Here is a 13889-nt window from a genome sequence, read left to right as displayed (position 1 = left end):
TAAAATTTGTCTTAAAATTATAAATAATTATAAGAAGTTTTTTTTTTTTTAATTTATTTATTTATTTAATTTCCCCCCCTCCCCTGGTTGTCTGTTCTTGGTGTCTATTTGCTGCGTCTTGTTTCTTTGTCCGCTTCTGTTGTCGTCAGCGGCACGGGAAGTGTGGGTGGTGCCATTCCTGGGCAGGCTGCTCTTTCTTTTCACGCTGGGCGGCTCTCCTCACGGGCGCACTCCTTGCGCGTGGGGCTCCCCCACACGGGGGGCACCCTTGCGTGGCACGGCACTCCTTGCATGCATCAGCACTGCGCATGGGCCAGCTCCACACGGGTCAAGGAGGCCCAGGGTTTGAACCGCGGACCTCGCATATGGTAGACGGACGCCCTAACCACTGGGCCAAAGTCCGTTTCCCTTAAGAAGTTTAATGAAGCATTATTTAAAGTATTTAAATGACTAATTCCAAAAAGTCACTATTAAACAAAAACTGAATTGATAATAATAATAATAAAAGGTAATTTATAACAGGAAAACTTGTTGGCAGCCAGCCTCCCCTGCCAACTTGCTTCTAAAAGACTGTTTCTGGTATTGCATGCTACAAAGTATTTAAAGTGAAGAAAAGTTCATTATTTTAACAAGCTTATTTAGTGTTGATGGCAATTGTATGCTGTAAGAAGTTTGCCTGGTAACTTAGTATGTGGGATATATGGAATATATTTTTATTGTTAAGGAAACAGGAGATGATTTTGTCCTAAGATAAAATGATTGATTATTGGGGAACAGTAGAGTGTGGAACAAAACCTAGGTGAATATTGAAAGTGTAGAAGGTTTGCAGAAAAGAAATTTTTATGATTAAAGTTAAATAAAATTTGATGGGTCTATCTATAAAGTTCTAAAAGCTTTAATATCAAGTAGTATGTATCAAAGTTTAAAATTTTGTTCTTTCTCAAAGTCTCTCAAGTCATTAGTCTGTTTTGGTAAAAGTTTCCTGAATAATCAGTATACAAAGAAAGTCTGTTTTATCAGAATAGCTTCTTGTGCTTTAACCTCATCATTTCCTCAGTGTTTGAAGAAAAAAGGGTCTTATCTCTTTTAAAGGAACATAATGTTCAAACCTGCTTTCTAAAAATCAAATCCTGAAAAGTAGCTTTTTATTTTAAACTAATTACAAGAGATTTGTTCTTTTACCATGAAAGAAAATTTAAAGTAATAGTTGAGTTCATCTAATATAAGTAGAAGGTGTTTAAAAGTGTTATAAAATTAACAGGATTTTTTAACCCTCTGCTAATTAAAGTTGTATGAGTAAAACTTTCAAGTGAATACTTAAGAGTGTATAAATTTACCAATATTTCAGTGTAATATTAAACAGAAGTACAACATGGTGAATTATGGTTTTAATTATTATAAAAAGGTATGTCACAGAAACAACCTCTTATCATAAGTTAAAATAACAACTGTAGTATGCAGCAGTCCCAAATATTGCTAGTTTGTTGCAAGACGTTAATGTCCAGCTGTGTCACTATCACTTTGTTTTAAAACTTGCTAAGACTTTCTTTAGTGTCTCCTTAAATAGGTCAAACCAGCCTGCATTCCCCAATCTATGGAAAACCCAACAATGGACATTTGCAGTGCTTCCCCAAGGCTGTGTGCAAAGTCCAACCATCTGTCCTGGCAAGGTGATAATAATCTAGCTGCGTAGAAAAAATCTGTGGCTGAAACTCTACTGATGACATTATGTTAACCAGTAATCCTTTTTTCAGAATGAAAAGAAACAACAGAGACAATAGTATGTTATTTTAAGAGCCTGAACTAGGCAAACAATTGGGACTGGCTGCAAAGTCCCTGTTGCTTTATCAAATTCTTAAATGTTGTTTGGTTGAATAAGATAAAACTATACTTTCTGCTATAATTGATAAAGTACAATGTTTTCTCATGTTAATAGAATTTATAATATTATTGTTAAAATACTAAAAATCTTTCATCCCTAAGTTAGCTCAAATATTAAAACCATTGTATGTATTAATTGGGAAAACTCCTTCACGGAAGTAGGAAAACCTCCAGCAAGCTGTTTTAAATAATAATAAAAGGAAGGTAAATTGTGGATATTAACTTAGCCTATGAATTGGATGTGGCAAGCACCAATATTGGCTTTGGGTGGAGTTTGTGGAAAAGGCAAAATTCTAAGCTAGTACCCCTTGGGTCTTAATCACAATTCTGGAAGGAGGTCAAAAGTACAATATAAAAAAGGAATTGTGTGAAGCATAGGAGGTCCTGCTAAAAGTGGAAGATTTAACCCAATATTGTCTGGTCACTCTGAAGACTGCCATCCCTATCCAGGGGTGGATTGCAAATACTAAAATCAAGACAGAAATGATGGACTGTTGTAAATCACCCTCAGATCCATGAAAAAACATCTGGGATACCTGCTAGTAGTAACAGGTGACTATCTGTTATGTCCCTGCCCACTCCACTAATATCCCTTTTAGGACTGTTGATGCAGATGTCTTTGTGAAGATCCAGGGCCCTTCTTTGTGAAGAAACCTGAGAAAAGGCAGAGTGGCTCCACTGAAAAGGCAAACATCATGAGTACCAAACCTTGTGATGCCTAGCCCAGCAGTTCCGGCTGTCTGTTACTCACCAACAGCTCATAGACATCCCCCCATAACTTCCTTCATGCTTACACCAATGACTGTGACATCAGATTCCTCGTGCTCTTGAGAGGAATGAGCTCCCAGATGCATGATTCAAACCCTCTGGGGAGTAATACAACAAAAAAACACCTGACCTGTATTCATTACTTTACAAAAACAAAAAGGGGGGAAAAGTGGAAATATGGCCGGAGGATAAAATACTTCACTGAGACCTGTGGCAATTGCTGCCATGCATCACATTAACTTTACAAATTCTGGAACTGTAAATTTGCAGCTTGTGTCTGCCTATGGACTTTGGGCCTGTGTGCCCTCTCTTTATGCTATTGTGGCAGGAACTGTTAACATTACAAAGGAAAATGGATATTATGGATATTGGCCCCTTGGGCTAATGACACTCATAGTCATAACCTACAAAAGAATTTGTGGAAAGTATTTCTTGGAATTGCCCCTCCATATGAATGGCTGGGAACAGGACAGTATTTGACCCTTAATCGAACATATCATTTTAAAGCCTTTATTGGAGATCCATTTGTTTTCATAACTGGTAAGATAACTATTAAGAATGATTCATTGTTTTATGATAATGGTGCCTCACGTACATGTCTATCAGAAAGTGTGTTGCAGGATGGGGAAACAATAGCGAAGGCCAGAAGGCATCTGGATACCTGTGAGAGTGATGCAGATTTGGCAATCATCTCCTGAAAGTCAATTATTGCTACATATGGCACAAGAATTCTTGAAATGGACTAGAAGCTTTATTGGACTGCTTATTATAAGCATTTTGGGACTGATTGGAATCATTACAGCTGCTGCTACACTTTACTTGAAAGTACAGACTCAACAGTCATGCATGATTGGCATAAAAATGCTAGTGATTTGTGGCATAGTCAAGAGCACATTGATGAACAGTTAAATAATCGGGTTAATGATTTAGAATTGGCTGTTTTGCATATTGGAGATCAATTGTATAATTTAAACTTGTTAAGGCGATTGAAATGTGATTGGAATGAAAGCAACTTTTATATTACTCCTCTTCCCTATAATTCATCTGATATAGAATGAAAAAAAAATTAAGAATATTTACTAGGCCATAAAAGTAATATCTCTCTGGAAATAAATGAATTACAAAGAAAAATATTAGAAATGTCTCAAAATCAAATTCCTGTAGCCAATGATAAGGATACTTTCTCAGATATGATTTCACATATTACAAAATTTAACCCAGTTAATTGGTGGAAATCACAGCATTTCCTGTCAGCTTTAGGAATAGGGCTAATCATATTTGTTCTGTTGCTCATGATTCTCGCCTGTGCCAGACAGTGCTTTCGAAGAAAATTGCAAAGCATAACAGCCATGGGACATGCAAATAATCTGGTGCTAGCAAAAGCACTTCAATAACTTCCCCTCGTCAAAGAGCTTGGCCGGTAGTCAATGACGGGTAAGACTCTCAGAGGAGGGCAACTTAAGACAGGCACGGTCACCTCAACTAAAACAAAAAGGGGAAATGTTGGAAACTGAAGCACTGTGGTCTCACAAGGAGAGCTGCACTGTCTCCATGGCTATGCTTGCACCCTAAGGAATGCAGTAATTTAAGAGTTCCTGGCAAACTGGATGAAGCTGTTAAAGGCTGAAAGAAAAGATGAGCACATACCTTTTGTAGTAAATAGAATAGTAAGACTTTGTGCCTTGAAATAAGATTTTTTGAGCTCCTTAGTAATGCTAATAGTTAACTGCATGTTGCTGCTTGTTGTCATGTATACTGGGGTATATAGAGAGCCCTTTGTAAACAATAAAGTTGTCTGATGAGTCTCTACTCACAGACCCCCTGATCCCAGCTCACTCATTCTTTCTCTTTATTTCATTCTTCTTTTTCTCTTTCTTTCATTCCTGATACCCTTCGGGTCTAAATCTCCAACATGAAATAACTTAAAAATAATATAAAAATAAAATTTAAAAAACTTCATAATTTGTCTTTCATTATTGTAAGATCTGTTGTCTTATATGTACAGTGACATTTTTCTTCCATTTATTCCCCCAGTGTCTTCTTTTTTTCATTTTATCTTTAAATAACCTTTAGGTTACAGAAAAATCACATACAAAATATAGGGGATTCCCATATACCCAACATCCTCCCCCTTTTCCACTTTCTTCTATTAATAACATTTTACATGTGGGTGATAACATTTGTTACAATTGATGTACAAATATTGAAGCATGTTACTATCCATGGTCAATGATTTAGATTCTGGTTTCGGTTTTGGAACATACATATTTATAAATTTTGACAAAATTTAACATAGCCTGTATCCTTCATTGCAAAATCATGTAGAACAATTCCAACACCCCCAAAATGCCCCATGTTCCATCTATTCTATTCCTCCCTCCACTTCCCCTCAGTATCCATGACAACCATCAAGCTCCAATCCTTGAAGAACAAGATTCATAGCTACTTGAAACAACATATAGGACTTGACATATTGACCTGTTCTCCTCTATTAAGAACTGCCTATGCTCTTGAGAGATTACTACCCCTCTATTTGAGAACATAGCAGGACTCCCCAGGATGGGAGTCCAACACTTTCCCATTCATTGTGTGGGTCTCTACCCTCTGATACAATGCGCTACAACAGGCTGAACATGCACATACTCCCTGGAAGCCTAACCCAGGTGTGCCCTGTCCTGCATGCCCCCTACATCCAATACTCTAAACCAGTAACACTTCTCTGCCATATTTGCCAAAAGAACATTCCCAACACTGTAATCTCAACCACATACCCACAAACCCCCAGAATTCATTCTTACTCTCCCAATCCTCCCCCCAATTCCATGGGCTCTGCAACCCACCCTCCACCCAACCCCCCTCATAGACCAGCACCACCCAACTGAATAGCATCACTGTATCACTGTTATGTCCATCCACTGCATAACTACTTCCTTCCACCTTATCATAGATTTTGCCCATATGGGCATTGGCTCACGACACTTTACTACCTTTCTGTCTCCTATAAATCTATTTTCCAGACTCTAGCTCTGTGAGTCTGCTCAATATGCTTAATTCATATCAGTGTGGTCATACACTATTTGTTCTTCAGTGCCTGGCTTGCTTCACTCAGCATAAGGTCTTCAAAATTCATCTATTTTATCCCATGTGTTAATACTGCATTCCTTCTTATAGCTGAATAATATTCCACTGTATGTCTATACCAGAGTTCGCTTATCCATTCATCTGTTGATGGATATTTGGGTTGTTTCCAACTTTTGTCAATAATGAATAATGATGTTTTGAACATTGGCGGATATATAATTGTTCGTGTTCCTGCTTTCAATTCTTCTGGGTATATAACCAGGAGTGAGATTGCTGGATAATATGGTAGTTGTATAGTTAGCTTCCTGAGGAATCACCAGACTGTCCTCCACAATGGCTGCACCATTCTACCTTCCCACCATCCATGGATAAGGGCTTCCATTCCTTCACATTCTTTCCAACAATTGTAATCCACTGTTTTTTAATAGATGCCAGGCTAATGGGTGTAAGAGGATATCCCATTGTAGTTTTTTAAAATCAATTTTAATGATACATATTAATAAAGCATACAATTCTTCCAAGGTGTACAATCAATGGTATTTGCTATGAAATCACATGGTTGTGCATTCTTCACTTCAATCATTATTAGAGCATTTTCATTATTTCAATAATAATAATTAACAAGAAAAACAAACAAATACATAAACAAAAAAATTCTTGACCTCTCAATCTCTCTATGCTGCCCCCATTGTACATAGCTGCTGTTTCTGGCTATTCTACCAAAGTGCATAATCACTGGCTTTTAGTATAATAAAAATGTTGTACATTTGCCATCTTAAAACTTTTAGAACAATTTCACTACTCCAAAAAGAAAGACTCCGAACCCCTCAGCATTCTTTCCTCAGATCTACATAACAACTAATCTCCTTTCATCTTAATGAATTGATTTATTTTTACATTTTATATAAATGGACACATACAATATGTAGTACTCTGTATCTGGTCTCCTTCCCTTAATATAATGTTCTATTTTTTGTCTCTTATTAACTTTGGATAGTATTAACTTACATTTGTTAAGCTTCAAGGAAAAATGGTCTTACATAAACAATTCTACCCATAATCATATTTCAAATCATATATAAAAATATATTTCCCATAATACATTTATTTCCTAATAAGGCAATCATACAGTTATTCTTCACTTTTGTGTCTGGCTTGCTTCACTCAACATAATGTCTTCCAGTTTCATCCATGTTATCATATGTTTCACGACTTCATTTCTTCTTACTATTGCCTAATATTCCATTGTATGTATACTCCACAATTTGCTTAACCACTCTTCATTTGATGGGCACCTGGGTTGTTTCCAACTTTTGGCTATCATGAATAATGTTGCTATGAGCATCAGTGTGCAGATATCTATTCGTGTCACTGCTCTCAGTTCTTCTGGGTATAAACCTAGCAATGGTATTGCCAGGTCCCAAGGCAAGTCTATATTCAAAGTCATTAGGAACTGCCAAATACTCCTCCACAGTGGCCATATTATTCTACATTCCCACCAACAATGAATAAGCATTCCTATCTCTTCACATCCTCTCCAACATTTACAGTTTTCTGACTTTTTAATAGCGGCCTGTATCATAGGTATGAATGATATTTCATTGTACTTTTGATTTGCATTTCCCTAATCACTAGTGATATTGGTCATTTTTTCATGTGTTTCTTCACCATTTGTATTTCTTCTCTGGACAGTTGTCTTTTCAAAATTTTATAATAGGATTTTTGTCTTTTTATTGTTGAGTTGTATGAACTTCTTAAATATCATGAATATTAAACCCTTACTGGATATGTGATTGCCAAATATTTTCTTCCATTGAGTCAGCTGCCTTTTTGCCCTTTTGGCAAAGTCCTTCAGGGTACAAAAGTATTGAATTTTGAAGAGATCCCATTTATCTATTTTTTTCTTTTGTTTTTCATGCTTTGGGCATAAAGTTTAAGAAACTAATGCCTACCACAAGATATTGAAGATATTTTCCTACATTTTCTTCTATGAGTTTAATGGTGGTTGTTTTTATATTTAAGTCCTTGGTCCATTTTGAGTTAATTTCATTATAAGGTGTGAGATAGGGATCCTCTTTCTTACTTTTGGATATGGCTATCCAGTTCTCCCAGGATCATTTGTTGAGCAGATGGTTCTGGCCCAGCTGGGTGATATTAAAAGACTTGTCAAAAATCGTTTGACTGTAAATGTGAGGGTCAATTTCTGAGTTCTCAGTTTGGTTTCATCGGTTAATCTGTCTCTCCTTATGCCAAGAACATGCTGTTTTTATCACTTCAGGTTAGTAATATACTTTAAAGTCAGGAAATGAAAATTCTCCAACTTCATTCTTCTTTTGAAGACATTTTTTTGCTATTCAGGGTGCCTTACCCTTCCAAATAAATTTGATTATTGACTTTTTGATTTCTGCAAAAAAAAAAAAAAAACTGTTAGGATTTTTATTGGAATTGTGATCAATATGTTAATCAGTTTGGGTAGAATTGACATCTTGATGATATTTAGTCTTCCAATCCATGAGAATGGAATGTCCTTCCATTTATTTAAGTCTTCTTCCATTTCTTTTAGTAATGTTTTGCAGTTTTCTGAACACAGGTCCTTTATGCCTTGGTTAAGTTTATTCCTAAATATTTGATTGTTGTAGTTGTTATTATGAATGGAATTTTTTTTCCGATTTCCCCCTCAGATTGCACATCAGTAGTGTATAGAAACACTATTGATTTTTGCATATTAGCCTTGTATCCCGCACTTTGCTGAACTCGTTTATTAATTCTACTAGCTTAGTTGTGACGTTTTCAGAATTTTCTAGAGATAGGATCATGTCACCAGTGAATAGTGAAAGTTTTACTTCTTCCTTTCCTATTTGAGTGCCTTTTACTTCTTTGACTAGCCTAATTGCTCTAGCTGGAACATCTAGCACAATATTGAATAATAATGGCAATAGTGGGCATCCTTGTATTGTTCCTGACCTCAGCAGGAACATTTTCAGTCTTTCACCATTGAGTACAGTACTAGCTATAGGTTTTTCATATATGCACTTCACCATATTGAGAAAGTTTCCTTCTACTCCTATCTTTTGGAATGTTTTTATTAAGAAAGAATGCTGTATTTTGTTAAATATCTTTTCTGCATCAATCAAGAGGATCATGTGATTTTTATTTTTCAATTTATCAATGTGTTTTCTTATGCTAATTGATTTTCTTGTGTTGAACCACCCTTGCATACTTGGGATAAAACCCACTTAATTGTGGTGTATAATTCATTTAATGTGCTTCTGGTTTCTGTTTTCAAGTATTTTGTTGAGGATTTTTGCATCTATATTTTTAGGGATATTAATCTCTAATTTTCCTTTTTCATAGTGTCTTTATCTGGCTTTGGTATTAGGGTGATGCTGGCTTCATAGAATGAGTTTTGTAGCATTCTTTCCTGTTCAATTTTTTGGAAGATCTTGAGCAATATCAGTATTATTTCATCTTTCAATGATTAGAAGAACTCACCTGTGAAGCCATCTGGTCTTTGGGAGGTTTTTGGTAACTGTTTCAGTCTCTTCACTTGTGATTGGTTTGTTGAGCCACAGCCACTTCCCACCCCTACCCCCCATTTTTTATTTTATTTATTTGTGTCTTCTGTCATTTTTTCTTTGTCAGTCTAGCTAAGGGTTTTTCAACTTTATAGATGTTCTCAAAGAACCAACGTAGGTTCTGTGATTATTGTTTTTTCCTCTCTCTCTCTCAATTTCATTGATTTCTACTCTGATCTTTATTATTTCTGTCCTTCAGCTTGGTTTGGGATTAGTTTGATATTCTTTTTCTAGTTCTTCCAAGTGTGCAGTTAGATCTTCAATTTTAGTTCTTTCTTCTTTTTTAATGTAAGCATTGAGGGCTATAAATTTCCTTCTCAGCACTGCCTTTGCAGTGTCCCAGAGGTTTTGATATGTCATGTTCTCATTTTTATTCATCTCAAGATATTTGCTGAATTCTCTTGCAATTTCTTCTTTAACCCATTGGTTGTTTAAGAGTATGTTGTTTAGTCTCCATATATGTATGAATTTTCCCTTTTTCTGTTCATTATTGGTTTCCAGTTTCATTCCTTTATGATCAGAGAAAGTGTTTTGTGTAAATGAATCTTTTTAAATTTACTGAGGCTTGTCTTGTGACCCAACATATGGTTTATCTTGAAGAAGGATCCATGAGCACTTGAAAAGAAACTATATTCTGCTGTTTGGGGTGCTATGTTCTATAGATGTCTGTTAGATCTAGTTCATTTGTCATATGATTCAAGTTCTATTTCTTTATTTATCCTCTGTCCAGATGTTCTGTCCTAAACTGAGAGTGTTGTATTGAAGTCTCCAACTATTAATGTAGAAATATCTGTTTCTCCCTTCAGCTTTGCCAGTGTGTGCCTCATGAATCTTGGAGCACTGATCTTAGGTGCATATGTAGAATAGTTATTTTTTCTTCTTGGATTGCCCCTTTTATTCATTTTCTTCATCCCTGGTAGCAGTTTGATATTATTGATCTTCACAAAAAGAAATATGCGGTCACCCCTCGGGCTGAAGTGTGGTTTGCTGGCCTGGCGGGGGAGCAGCTGCGGCAGGCCAAGCCGCTGCCCCCATAATAGAGTGGCTGGTCGGACTCACCGCCACCCCTGAAGGAAGCTCGGCATGGGCGCAGAGTGCCCTCGGGTCTCCCCTTCTCGGCAGCCATGCTTCCGTGGTCGCCCCTCCTCCCGGATGGTGCCACACGATGCCTGTGGGGCGGCACCCTTCTTCTTCTTTCTCCCTGCGCAGGCGCAGGGCAGAAAATTCCAGTCTGCCCTTTTCCCCTCCCCCAACAGCAGCAACAGCCAGGTGTGGGCAGAAAAATCCATTCTGCCCTTTTCCCCTCCCCCGACAGCAGCAACAGCCAGGCGTGGGCGGGAAACTCAAGTCTGCCCTCCACCCCAGCAACAGCAGCCACCAATCCCTAAACCCTGCCCCTTCCCCCAGCAACAGCGACAGCCAATCCCTAACCACCACCCCTCCCCCGTCCAGTACCGCCCACTGACCTTTCGCCGGCAACCAATCAGAACAGGGCGTGGCTTCGACCAATCAGCCTTCCCCAGCCTCTATAAAACTGTTGCCTCTCCCTCAGTAAAGTGGACTTGCGTGTTTACCTTGTCTCCACGGTAGTTCTTCTGCCGTGCGCCCTCCAGTCCTGAGAGCCCCCGACAAGGGCCTGGCCTCCCTTGTCCCCAGTTCGTCGCCTGCTTCTCCCGGCGACCCCTTCGTCGCCTGCTTCTCCGGGCGACCCCTTCGTCGCCGGCTTCGCCGGGTGACCCCGTCAGCCGAACCGCGCAACCCCTTGTGAGACCGATCCCTCGTCTGCTGCCGGACCGACCCCTCGTCCCAAGTGGGACCGACCCCTCGTCCCAAGCGGGACCGACCCCTCATCCAGAGCTGGACCGACCCCTCGTCCGCAGCCAGACCTCACCTCTACCGACCGAGCAAGCCGCCGCAGAAATATTAGATTATAATAGTTTTGCATTTAAATTCTATTTTGTTATATATACTAAAAGATTGGTTTACACAAACACTTTCTCTGATCATAATGGAATGAAACTGGAAAGAGTATACTAATATATAATCTATGTTAGTATTACTACTCCAGCTCCTTTTTGTTACTATTTGCATGGAATAACTTTTTCCAACCTTTCACTTTTAACCTGGCTGTGTCCTTATGTCTGAGGTGAGTCTCTTGTAGATAGCATATAAATGAGTTATATCTTTTAATCCATTCCGTGAATCTGTGTCTTTTGATTGGGGAGTTCAAGCCATTAACATTCAATATTATAACTGTAAAGGCAATACTTACTTCATCCATTTTGACCTCAGGCTTTCAGTTTTCATATAACACATAGTCTATATTTTTACCCTTTGTAATGTTCTTCATTTCTACACTCTTCTCTGTGTCTCTTCCTTGTTTTCCCTTTCAGATTGCAGCACTCCCTGTAGTATCTCTTGTAATTCTGGTCTTTTGGTAACATATTCTATCAGTTTTTGTTTGTCTGTGAAGACTTTGAACTCATTCTCATTTTTGAAGGACAGCTTTGCTGGATGCAGAATTCTTGGCTGGCAGTTTTTCTCTTTCAATACCTTAAATACATCACACCACTTTCTTCTCTGCTCCATGGTTTCTGATGAGAGGCCAGCATTTAATCTTACTGAGTTTCCCTTGTATGTGATGCTTTGCTTTTCTCTTGCTGCTTTCAAAATCTTCTCTTTATCTCTGATATTTTGTCATTCTGAATAGTAGGTGTCTTGGGGTAGGTCTATTTATCTTTATTCTGTTTGGGGTGTGTTGTCATTCCTGGACATTGATATTTAAGTTTTTCATTAAGGATAGGGAAGTTTTCAGTCATTATTTCCTCAAATATTCTTTTTGCTTCTTTTCCATTTTCTTCTCTTTCTAGAATGCCCATGATGCATTTTTTGGTACTTTCCAATGTCATTCAATTCTGTGAGACTCTCTTCTCTTTCTGTTCTCCTGCCTTTCCATTTCAGATGTTCTGTCTTCAAAATCACTAATTCTCTCTTCAAGCAGTTCAAATCTGCTCTTGTGTGCCTCTAATATATTTTTAATCTCATCCATCATGCTTTTCATTCCCATAAGGTCTGTTACTTCCCTTTGCAGGCCTTCAAATCGTTCTTTATTCTCACCCAGTGTCTTCTTAATATCTTTTATCTCTTTAGTCATATTTCCTTTCAATTCTTAAGTTGATTTAAGAGATTTTTGTGATTATCATTGATTAATTATCTTAAATCCTAAATGTCTTCAGGATATTTCATTTGTTCCTTTGACTGGGCCATCTCTTTCTGTTTCCTAATATGGATTGTATTTTTTGCTGATATCAAGGCATCTGATATTTTGGTGAACTTACTCTAATGGGCAATTTTTCTCTCTTGCCTATTATTATTTTTTCACAACTCTTTGATATTTGGTTCAACATATCCTAAGTCTTTAAAAGTACCCAGCTTAAGTTACTAAAAACCATGCCAAGGACTCACTAATGGGGTGCAGACTTTCTCCCAGAGGTGGGGTAAAGAGAGCTCTAAAAGCAGATTCTGTTCATGTGATTTCCAGACTGGTCTGCAGATGGCATTTATTGGCACACATTTCCACAGAGGTGTGTCTCTCAGTATTCCTTTGTTTTCACCTAGCCAGAGCTGAGATTCAAAGTGGGCTCCACTGGCCAAATTCACTGAAGAAAATCCCCTGGACTCCCCCTCCCTTTTCCCTTGTAACAGCTGGCAGGGAGGAAGACGTTAGCCACTCCCTCAGTAATCTTCAGTGCACCATGGGCTTTACCGCCACTGAATATCTCTGGGGCAGGAGGGTGGGGGGAAGCCCTTCACAGCAGCAAGGAGGTTCAGTAACTCATAATTTGTTGTTTTGGCTTCTTATCTCTGTCCCTCACACTCCTGGGAGTTGTCAAGCACTGTCTGGTCTGCTGACCCCCAAAGCAGGTCATTCTGGCAACTTTAGGCTCTTTCTCCATTGTTTTTGTGAGGGTGCTGAGCCTTATCTGCTAATCCAATGCCATGTTCCCACCTCTCATTGCAGGTTTGATTTGCATTTTTCTAAAAGCTTGTGATGTTGAGCATCTTTTCATGTGCTTTTAAGCCATTTGTATTTCTTCTTTGGAGACGTGTCTATTCAAATCACTTGCTCATTTTTTTAATGGACTGTATGTCTTTTACTTTTGAGGTAAAGGATTTCTTTATATATGCTGGTTATTAGGACCCTATCAGTTACATGGTTACCAAATATATTTTCCCATTGAGTAGATTGCCTTTTCACTTTCTTGAGACACTCTTTCGAGGTGCAAAAGGTTTTAATTTTCAGGGGATCCCATTCATCTATTTTTTCTTTCATTGCTCATGCTTTGGGTGTAAAGTTCAAGAAACCATTTCCTAACACAAGATGCTGTAGAGGCTTCCCTACATTATCTCCCAAGATCTTTGTGGCCTTGGCTATTATATTTAGACCTTTGATCCATCTTGGGTTAATTTTTGTATAAGGTATGAGATGCTGTTCTTCTCTCATTCTTTTATATATGAATATCCAGTTCTCCAAACACCATTTGTTGAAGAGGCCATTCTTTCCCAGCTGAATGAGCTTAATGG

This window comes from Dasypus novemcinctus, chromosome 3 (genome assembly GCF_030445035.2).
Source record: "Dasypus novemcinctus isolate mDasNov1 chromosome 3, mDasNov1.1.hap2, whole genome shotgun sequence".
NCBI lineage: Eukaryota > Metazoa > Chordata > Mammalia > Cingulata > Dasypodidae > Dasypus > Dasypus novemcinctus.
This window is presented reverse-complemented; position numbering follows the sequence as displayed.